Raw genomic sequence first — 9,794 nt, forward strand, 5'->3', positions numbered from 1 at the left:
CGAGGGCTCGCCCTTTAACTGTAAATGTGAAAACATTTGAGGAAAAAGAGGGAGAAAATCTCCCTTTTTGGATTAAGCAGATGGAAATGTTCATTGATTTCGCCTTGTTCTTAACAGAACGGCAAAAGGTGGCTATGGCCATTTCCAAACTTGGAGGTAGAGCCATGGAATGGGCACTATTGTGCAGCACGTCCATAAACGACGCTTTTCCCTCATGGGATTCGCTGAAACAGCAAATGACCAGCATGTTTGCACCGCCTGATGAGGCTTTTCGCATGCGAGCACGGCTCCTAGCGACTCCACAGGGTAGAGAACCCTAGGGCACTTTGTCCAGGAGTTGAGAACTCTCATTGAATCTATACATCAAGACCCGGTGCAAGAAGCAATTGTAGTGACCATCTTATGGGGGGTCTTAATGAGGGCGTTTGCCGGACGAAATTGTTCCGATCTCATCCGGCTACGTTCGAAGAGGCAGTTGCCATAACGCTCCGCGCCGAGTTTCACTTTAAGTCTGCTCGCGTTAGCACGCCTATTTACCGAACAAGCTCTTAAAGCACATGGGTTCTGTCTAATAGAGCGGAACCTATGGATTTTATCCTCGTTGAAGAAGGAGAAGAGGCGCTTCAAGCTGTGGAACAGCATAAGACCATCCGTAGATGTTATATGTGCGGAAGCACGAAACATTTACGCCCTGCCTTCCCTCTTCGAAATTTGCGTAAAGCTCGAAAGAGCTCCAACTCCGACCTAGACCAAAGATCTGGTACGGTGCGGGAAAACGTCGATACCCAGTAGGCGCGGGGCGCCCTACTGGGGAAGACCTAGGCTCTGTTGAACCTCAAGGAGGTGAGAATAAACAGAACCTAGCCCCAATAAGCTCGGTGCTCAATGGCACGGGGCGAGAGTTCAAGCCTGGCTTGCTAGTCGCTCAAGCGACTGTAAAGGGCTTTGATAAGCCGTGGTCAATTTAAATTGACTCAGGAGCGTCTTGCAATTATGCTCGACGCCTTTCCTTTGAAGGAAGTTATCAATACGTTGAGGCGCTTAAAGCGCATGAAGATGATACAATCACTGTTCGCTTGGCGACTGGTAATCGTGTCACTGTTCCCAAAGTTCCATTAAACTTAGGTATAATGTTTCTGGACTTTGACAGTATGGAGCGCTGTCTCGTCCTTAATTTGGATTCGAGATATGATCTCATCCTTGGTATGGCCTGGTTAGATCACCATGAGCCATAGATCGATTGGAGGTCTAAGACCTTAGGCGCCACGCGCAATGTTCCTAGCAAAGTTTTGGAGAGTCATGAACCCACCTTTGCTAGGCATCAAAAGCGCTATTGTTGCGGATCATTGAATGCGTCTGTCAGTGTTTTAGACATTGGCATGTCTGAGTTATAAACTCTACTGTTAAAAACATTAATTCCGAGCCGACTCAGCAGAAATAAGTGGAACGGCACGTACTCCGTCGAGAGGCACTCGTTATAATAGCGATTCACTAAATACTGAAAGCATTGTTGGCCTAAGGCCAAATCAGCAAGGGTCCAATATCCCTGAGACACGTGGAGTGGCACGTCTAAGTCCACCGAGTATGGTCGGCCGAGGTGGCACCATACCGATAGTCATTAGTGGCACTATTGGCAGTTCGCCAGGGCATTTTGGGTCAAACCCTCCGAATGGACGTGAAGCGACATTTAAACATTCGCTGAATAAGGAAGTTGAGTTACCTAACCCCTTGTCAGATGACAGATTAGACATTATGTCTTGTATAGAACCAATACAGGCTGGAAAATCCGGGGACGTGAACGTCCCGGCCTCTTAGAGGCGTATTGTTTTTATTCCAAGACAGGGTGGACACGAAGCGTGTCTACACTCACAACGTGTTACGAGCGATAACGCATCGGCCAAAGCATTCTGCTTGTCGGGTATATACTTCACCTCGAAGTTGCATTCCGCGAAAAAGGATAGCCATCGGGCCATTCTCTGTGAGAGAATGGGGCGACTTAGTCGCTGTTCATATGACGCGTGATCTGTATATATCACAAACGGCTTAGAGCCGAGCAGATGAACTCTGAATTTGACGAGAGCATACTTCATAGCAAGTAACTCTTTGTCGTGAACTGGGTAGTTCTTTCCGCAGCTTGAAGCTGTCTAGACTCGAACGCAATAACATGTTCGTGCTCATCAACATCTGTTTGTAACAGAGCACTGCCAATGGCAAAATCTGATGCGTCACAGACGACACTGAAAGGCCAATTTGGGTTTGGCAGTGCCAGATGCGGGGCATGGATAAGACTATCCTTAACTGCTCGAAAAGCATTATTTTCGGTGCTAATCCAGCACCATTCTGTATCCTTTTTAAGGAGATTAGATAATGGCCTCGCCATATCAGCGTAATTTTCGCTTTCTTTTGTGTAAAAAATTGGCGAGACCCAACCACTTACGCAAATCCTTTTGGTTTTTAGGAATCGGCCAATCTATTATGGCTTTTCCCTTAGCGGGGTCCGCTCTAAGGCCTCGCTTTCCAATGAAGCATCCTAAAAAAGGAATTTCGTCTGCGCCAAAAATGCATTTAGATGCATTGGCATACAATTTGTTTGTGCGCATGCACTCGAGCACTGCTCGCAGATGGTCTAAATGGTTTTCCATATCCGACCGACCCTGCTCCGCACGACTATGGACAAAAATGTGATCGAAATAAGTCAGTGCATAACCTCGATGAGGGCGAAACAGTGTTTCACTAGACGATTAAATGTTGCCGGGGCGTTGGAAAGCCCTTGTGGCGTAACCATCCACTCCCATAACATGCCGCTTGGCGTGCTAACCGCTGTAAGCGGGATATCGCTAGCTCGCTTGAGCAATTGGTTGTAACCATCAAATAAGTCCAATGCACTGTACATTGTACTGCCCACCATATTATTTTGAAGAACATTCTTTGTAGGAATGGGGGTTTGTGCTGGTATAGTGACAGCATCGAGCCTGTTATAAGCATGTACAATGCGCCATTCACCAATTGGCTTCTTGACACAAAATGTCGGTGTCGAATGAGGCGATTTGCTCTCTCGTACCAATCCAGCCTCGTACTTAGCACGGAAGAAATCGTCAATGACGTCACACTGCTCCTTTGGTAAAGGCCATTGTCTTGTGACACAGTATTTGGTTCCCGGAACCAAGTCAATTTCATCACGAACACCTCCATCCGGAGGTAAAACAGATGGTGGGTTATTACATACCACATCTTGGAATTCCTTAATCAAGGAATAAAAGGGATCCGTTGGATCTTTAAGGATCGATGCCCCATTTCACATACTAAGTGCAGCTTTTGTGTCAACCAGCACAGCTTCGTCTAGAAGTGACGCTGAGTTTAACTCAACCATAGGTCGAATGACAACCATTTCAGATAAGTCACCAGCTTTTAAGGCTCGACCGCACTCATCAATAGACATTTCGTCTAGCTCTAAAAGAGCATGTAACGAAGGGATTGCCGCAAGACTAACTTCCCCTCAATGTTACAGGTTACGCCATTTACAAGCGTATCTACTTGCTCACTCGTATCACTTTGTGAGGGTATAAACGCTTCGTGTCCATCCTGTCTTGGAGTGGAGACAATACGCCTCTTAGAGGCCGGGACAATCACGTCCCCGGCTTTTCCAGCCTGTATTGGTTTTATACAAGACATGGGTCTAATTTGACATCCGGCAAGGAGTTAGGTAACTCAACTTCCTTATCCAGCGAACGTTTACGTGTCGCTTCATGTGCATTAGGAGGGTTTGACCCAAAGTGCCCTGGGGAACTGCCAATAGTGTCACTATTGACACTCAGTATGGTGCCACCTCGGCCGACCACACTCGCTGGACTTAGACGTGCCACTCCACGTATCTCAGGGATATTGCACCATTGAGGTCCTGGCGAACCGCCAACAGTGTCACTACTGACACTCACCTCGGCCGACCATACTCGGTGGACTTAGACGTACCACTCCACGTATCTCAGGGATATTAAACCCTTGATGATTCGGCCTTAGGCCAACAATGCTTTCAGCATTTAGTGAATCGTTATTATAACGAGTGTCATTCGACGAAGTATGTGCCCTTTCACTTATTTCTGCAGAGTCGGGCTCAGAATTAATGTTTTTAACATTAGAGCTTATTAACTCAGACATGCCAATGTCTAAAACACGGACAGACTCATTCAATGATCCGCGCAAATAACGTTTTTCTTGCCTAGCAAAGGTGGGTTCATGACTCTCCAAAACTTTGCTAGGAACATTGCGCGTGGTGCCTAAGGTCTTAGACCTCCAATCGATCCATGGTCATGGTGTTCTAACCAGGCCATACCAAGAATAAGATCATGTATCGAATTCAAATCAAGGACGAGACAGCGTTCCATACTGTCAAAGTGCAGAAACTTTATACGTAAGTTCAATGGAACTTTGGGAACAGTGACACGAGTCCCAGTCGCTAAGCGAACAGTTATTGTATCACCTTCATGCGCTCTAAGCGCCTCACCGTGTTGTCGACTTCCTTCAAGGGAAAGGCGTCGAGCATAATTGCAAGACGCTCCTGAGTCAATTAAAATTGACCATGGCTTATCAAACCCTTTACAGTCGCGTGAGCGACTAGCAAGCTAGGCTTGTACTCTCGCTTCGTGCCATTGAGCACCGAGGTAATTGGGGCTAGGTTCTGTTTATTCTCACCTCCTGGAGGTTCAACAGATCCTAGGTCTTCCCCAGTAGGGCGCCCCGCACCTACTGGGGATTGTCGTTTTCCCGCACCGAACCAGATCTCTGGTATAGGTCGGAGTTGGAGCTCTTTCGAGATTTACGCCAATTTCGAAGAGGGCAGGCAGGGCGTAAATGTTTTGTGCTTCCGCATATATAACATCTGCGGATGGTCTTATGCTGTTCCACACCTTTAACAGCCTCTTCTCCTTCCTCAACGAGGCTTAAATCCATGGGTTCCGCTCTATTAGACGGAACCCATGTGCTCGAAGAGCTTGTTCGGTACGCAGGCGTGCTAACACGAGCCGACTTAAAGTCGAACTCAGCAAGTAGCGCTATGGCAACTGCCTCTTCGAAAGTAGCAGGATGAGATCGGAATAAAATCGTCCGGGCAACGCCCTCATTGAGACACCCCATAAAGAGTGTTAATACAATTGTTTCTTGCACCGGGTCTTGATGCATAGATGCAATGAGAGTTCTTAACTCCTGGACTAAGTCCCCTAAGATTCTTTTACCCTGTCGAGTCGCTAGGAGCCGTGCCCGCATGTGAAAAGCCTGATCAGGCGGTGCGAACATGCTGATCATTTGCTGTTTCAGTGAATCCCATGAGGGAAAAGCGTCGTTTATGAACGTACTGCACGATAGTGCTCACTCCATGGCTCTACCTCCGAGTTTGGAAATGGCAATAGCCACATTTTGTTGTTCTGTTAAGAACAAGGCGAAGTCAATGGACACCCCCATCTGCTTAATCCAAAAAGGGAGATTTTCTCCCTCTTTTCCCTTAAATGTCTTCAGACTTACAGTTAGAGGGCGGAGCCCTGGGCTCTGAGTCAGGTACAGAGATGTACCGTGTAATGGGGCACACATCGGTTGGAGAACCTTTGTTGTGGTACATTTACTTTATGGGTAAAATACTCTTTATCTATTTTAAAATAGTTAGTTACTTAAATCCCATTTATTATGGGTAATAAATGTGGTCGCCACCAGGTATAAATCTGGCGGCCAAAATCTATTATTTTATTTAGCTAGGGTAAGGTTTTTAGATTTCAATAATAAAAAAAGTGCAGTTCCTCTTTTGATCATAAAGCGTTAAGTGCCTTCCTAAGGCTTGCGCATTGATCTGTAAGAGATAGAAGCCTTTCTCAGGTATATCCTCGTGGGCACTAGTTGCCACTTGGTTCTACGAACCCCTGAATCCCTTGAACTAGGATTCCTTAAGATTTTATAGCTTGTACGACTCCCTGAGTTGTTCAACCCATTAGTTCAATAGAACTAAGTGACTCTCTGAGTCTAAAAGTTTTCTTCTGACTTTAGCAGCGAGGTAGCTCCGCTACACCTGGTAGCACTCGTAGTCAATCTACGCCTGAGTCTTTAGGAGACTAATTTCTTACGAAATGTAAAGAGGTTCGAGAATGAGTTCTTCGACAAGCAAGCCAAGGCGGGACATGTGCGTGAGAGCAAATCGCCTCACTGCTGTCCGACCTTTTGTGTGCGTAGAGCCACAGGTGGATGGCGCGTGGTTCATGCTTACTATAAGCTGAACACGGCGACCATACCGGCGCAAACGCCAATCCCGCTGAAAGATGTCATGTTGAACTCTGTGGGAAAGTCACCATCTTTTCCGCGTTGGATTTGAGGGAAGGCTACTATCAGGTCCTCATGAGAGTGTCCGATGTAGCCAAAACGGCAGTAAGCACCCCAAGCGGTATGCTTTGGGAGTGGCTTGTGATGCGCCAAGGGTTGAAAAACGCTCCAGCGATATTCAACCGAGTGCTGGCTCACGTGATGCGGCAGCACCGGGCCTACGCGCCCAATTTCTTTGACGATGAATTTGTGCATTGAGGGCCGAGGACGGGCTGAGCGCAATAGAGCCGCACAAGCGTCTTTAGACGCTGTGTTGCAGACTTTGAAGGACGCCCAATTGTACGTTAACTTGCAAAGTGCGTCATACGGGTCCCTAGATACCTGTGCTGGGTTGCATCGGTTACACATGGCGTATGAGCAGACCCAGACAAGGTAAAATCAGTAAAGGAATGGCCAACCCCACGGCATGTGAAGGATTTGCGCCAATTCCTAGGACTCGCTAATTACTTGCATAAATATAGCTAGAATTGTGCTGAGCAAGCTGAACCATTATCAGACTCCTTAAATAGGACGCGGAATGGGTTTGGTTAAAAGAACAAGATGATGCATTCAAATTAGTGAAGCAATCTCTTATAGAGGCACCGGTCTTGGCATTGCCAGACTCGGATAAGCCCTTCAGCGTCGTCGGCAATGCAAGTAATTTGCAATCGGTAGCGCGCTCATGCAAAATGATGACGACGGCGTTGACCGTGTCATCTCTTTTCAGTACCGGCTATTAAAAGCCGCGGAACATAATTACCCCGTGCATGACAAAGAGCTACTTGCAATAAAGTATGCTCTTGTCAAGTTTCGTGTGCACCTACTAGGCACCGAACCATTTGTGGTTTATACGGATCACGCATCACTGCGGACCGCAATATATCCCCCGCACCTCTCGCCTAGAATGGCAAGATGGCTTACACTCTTCTCTGAATTTAATTTCAAAGTTAAATTCAAGCCGAGTAAGTCGAATGTCTTGGCTGACGCTTTATCGCGCAGACCAGATTTCGAGGTTAGACACCAGGAAAGTGTGTCTAGTGCGAAAGCACAATTCCAGCCGTCGACGTTGGCAGCCGTGAAGGCACACCACGTGACGAGCTCATTGGCCTCTGAAATCAAAGAGAGCTACAGTGAGGACGACCACTGACGCCTGCTGTTGGATGACTTCGGTGGACGAAAGGTTTTCTTTCCGTCGCACCTGAATGCTATGCTCAATCGCTTTAGCTACAGCGATGGCCTGTTATGGCATCAGCTGTCACCTTGTGATCCCTTGGGAATCTTTGTGCCTCATGACACAGGTCTCAAGCTGATGATTGTTCACGAGCTCCATCATGCGCCATCTAATGGGCATCTGGGCCGTGAAAATATATTCATTCGAGTGTCAGAGGAATTTTGTGGCCACACGGGTGGCCAACTATATTCGGTCTTGCGAACAGTGTCAGCGCATTAAGCCTGCACCATCAAGTAGTGCGCCACTGAAGCCGCTACCGATTCCAACCAACTGTTGGAAGTCAGTAAGTCTAGACTTCATGTTTGGCATGCCGCCCGATCGTAAGGGTCGGACGGGGCTCGTCGTCTTCGTAGACAGACTGAGCAAACTAGTGCATTTAGCTCCATGTAAAATAGCGATCACATGCAAGGAGGCAGCTCTCTTGTTCCTCGATTAGCCATCACACGAAAAATCCGTGACGCGATGGCAAGCGCACAGGACATGCAAAAAGAATATCCGGACAGAAATGGTCGCAAAAATAATGAACGCTTTTAAGTGGGTGCAAAAGTACTATTTAGTACTGCTAACCTTCCTAAGAATGCAATTTCTGTACTACCTGGAGGTACTACGAACCGCGTTCCATTGGGCCCTATACGGTGGTAGAAGAGGTTGGGAACCTAAATTTAGGCTCACCCTTCCCCTGTATATGAAGATGCACTCCGTATTTTACGTGGGTCGTCTGAAACGGTATGTAGACCCAAATGAGGTCAATTACCCCCATCATTAAGGAGACCGATGGTGACGCCGACTGTGAGTCGAGCGTCGTTCGGGTGAGGGAGACGGAGAAGGCGAAAACTCTTAGCCGATCGGCTTCTCCCACCACGAACAGGACTCGGAGGGCGAGGGACATCACGCAAGTAAAGCGGATTCCTTAGCATGATCAGCTCAAAAAGGCCCAAGCGAGTCTTCAGGTGTTCATAACCCTGACGAGCCTTTGCTCGGACATCACAAAGATCCGAGGTCAGTTTCGAGACTTGACCCTCGAGATCCGCAATACGGCGTTCAGCAGCGCTAGACGCGTGTGACTGAAGGGACGGAGGTAAGGCACTTGCGAGTAGGTGGGCGAGATCGCCACTCCTATCGGGCGCCACCTGCACTGATAAATGCGGGTGGGAATCAACCCTTTTTTGCTGGAAAGTTGCTTGCTTACCGCTCCGTGAGGCAAAGGTATCAGATCCTCGTCCAATGGAAAGGTTACCCGAAGGGTTTCGACTCTTGGGAACCAATCGATACCCTACGTATTGATGTTTCCGGCTTGGTGGTTGCCTATGAAAAGGAGCACCAGCTGAGGCCTTTTCGCAAGTCTCAAATGGTCTAGCAGAAGCAGCGTTGTGAGAAGAAACAGGGGGTACCACCCATGATTTCTTTCTCACGCAAGTGGGCAAAACTAATTCGTTGCGACCGCTGTTTCATCGCACCGGAATGCAGACGAATGCGCCGCGTGAATTCCGCCTCGTACTGGTCGGGCGTTTTATTTGAACGCAACACGACCGGATCGGGAAAATATGCCCAAGCGATTTCCCTGAGCCCTCCATGATTGAAAGACGCCATAATAATTATGTGCGTCAACAAGAGCGCGCTCTAGGAGCGACGCTCTTGGCCCGTTTAAACGAGGCCTTTCAGTTGGAGGGGGCATCTTTGGAATGCCACCCGTCACATAGCCACGTTTTAAACGAATGGCTTGTGACACCGACTGAGCACGTTCACGTGTTGTCGGCGGAGCTTTAGGCTCCGAATCCTCTATGTCAGAACCAATATGGATTATGGTCTGAGCATAAAGCGTTGTGGTTATACCCAACGGAGAAGCGGCTGCGCCTTTATGGGCAGCGCTCTCATTACCTGTCGCTGCGCTTTCCAGCGCAGACGACGAGACAGCATTCGTAAATGCTGCTGTCTCCATGTTGTGAGCCATGAGAGAAGTTTGGATGGGCAATCATGCGCCATCATCCTTCCTCATGAGCGCGTTGTCCGCATCACTACTATGAGGTGACGGCAACAATGTCGACTCATTGAATCGACAATGAGTGACGGATTAACATCCTCACTATTAAAGTGGGGTGGATCCTTTAGCCCCGTTGACGCGACAGCAGCAGGCTGTCGGCGTTTCGACTAAGGCATTGGACGCAGCCGGCGAATTAACGCGGCGGGTGCGCTTAGTGCGAGGTAAGGTGGGCGTCTTCGCAGACGA

Source organism: Bremia lactucae (genome assembly GCF_004359215.1).
Source record: "Bremia lactucae strain SF5 chromosome Unknown BlacSF5_NotPlaced_42_SHOA01000006.1_337800bp, whole genome shotgun sequence".
NCBI classification, from domain to species: Eukaryota; Oomycota; class Peronosporomycetes; order Peronosporales; family Peronosporaceae; genus Bremia; species Bremia lactucae.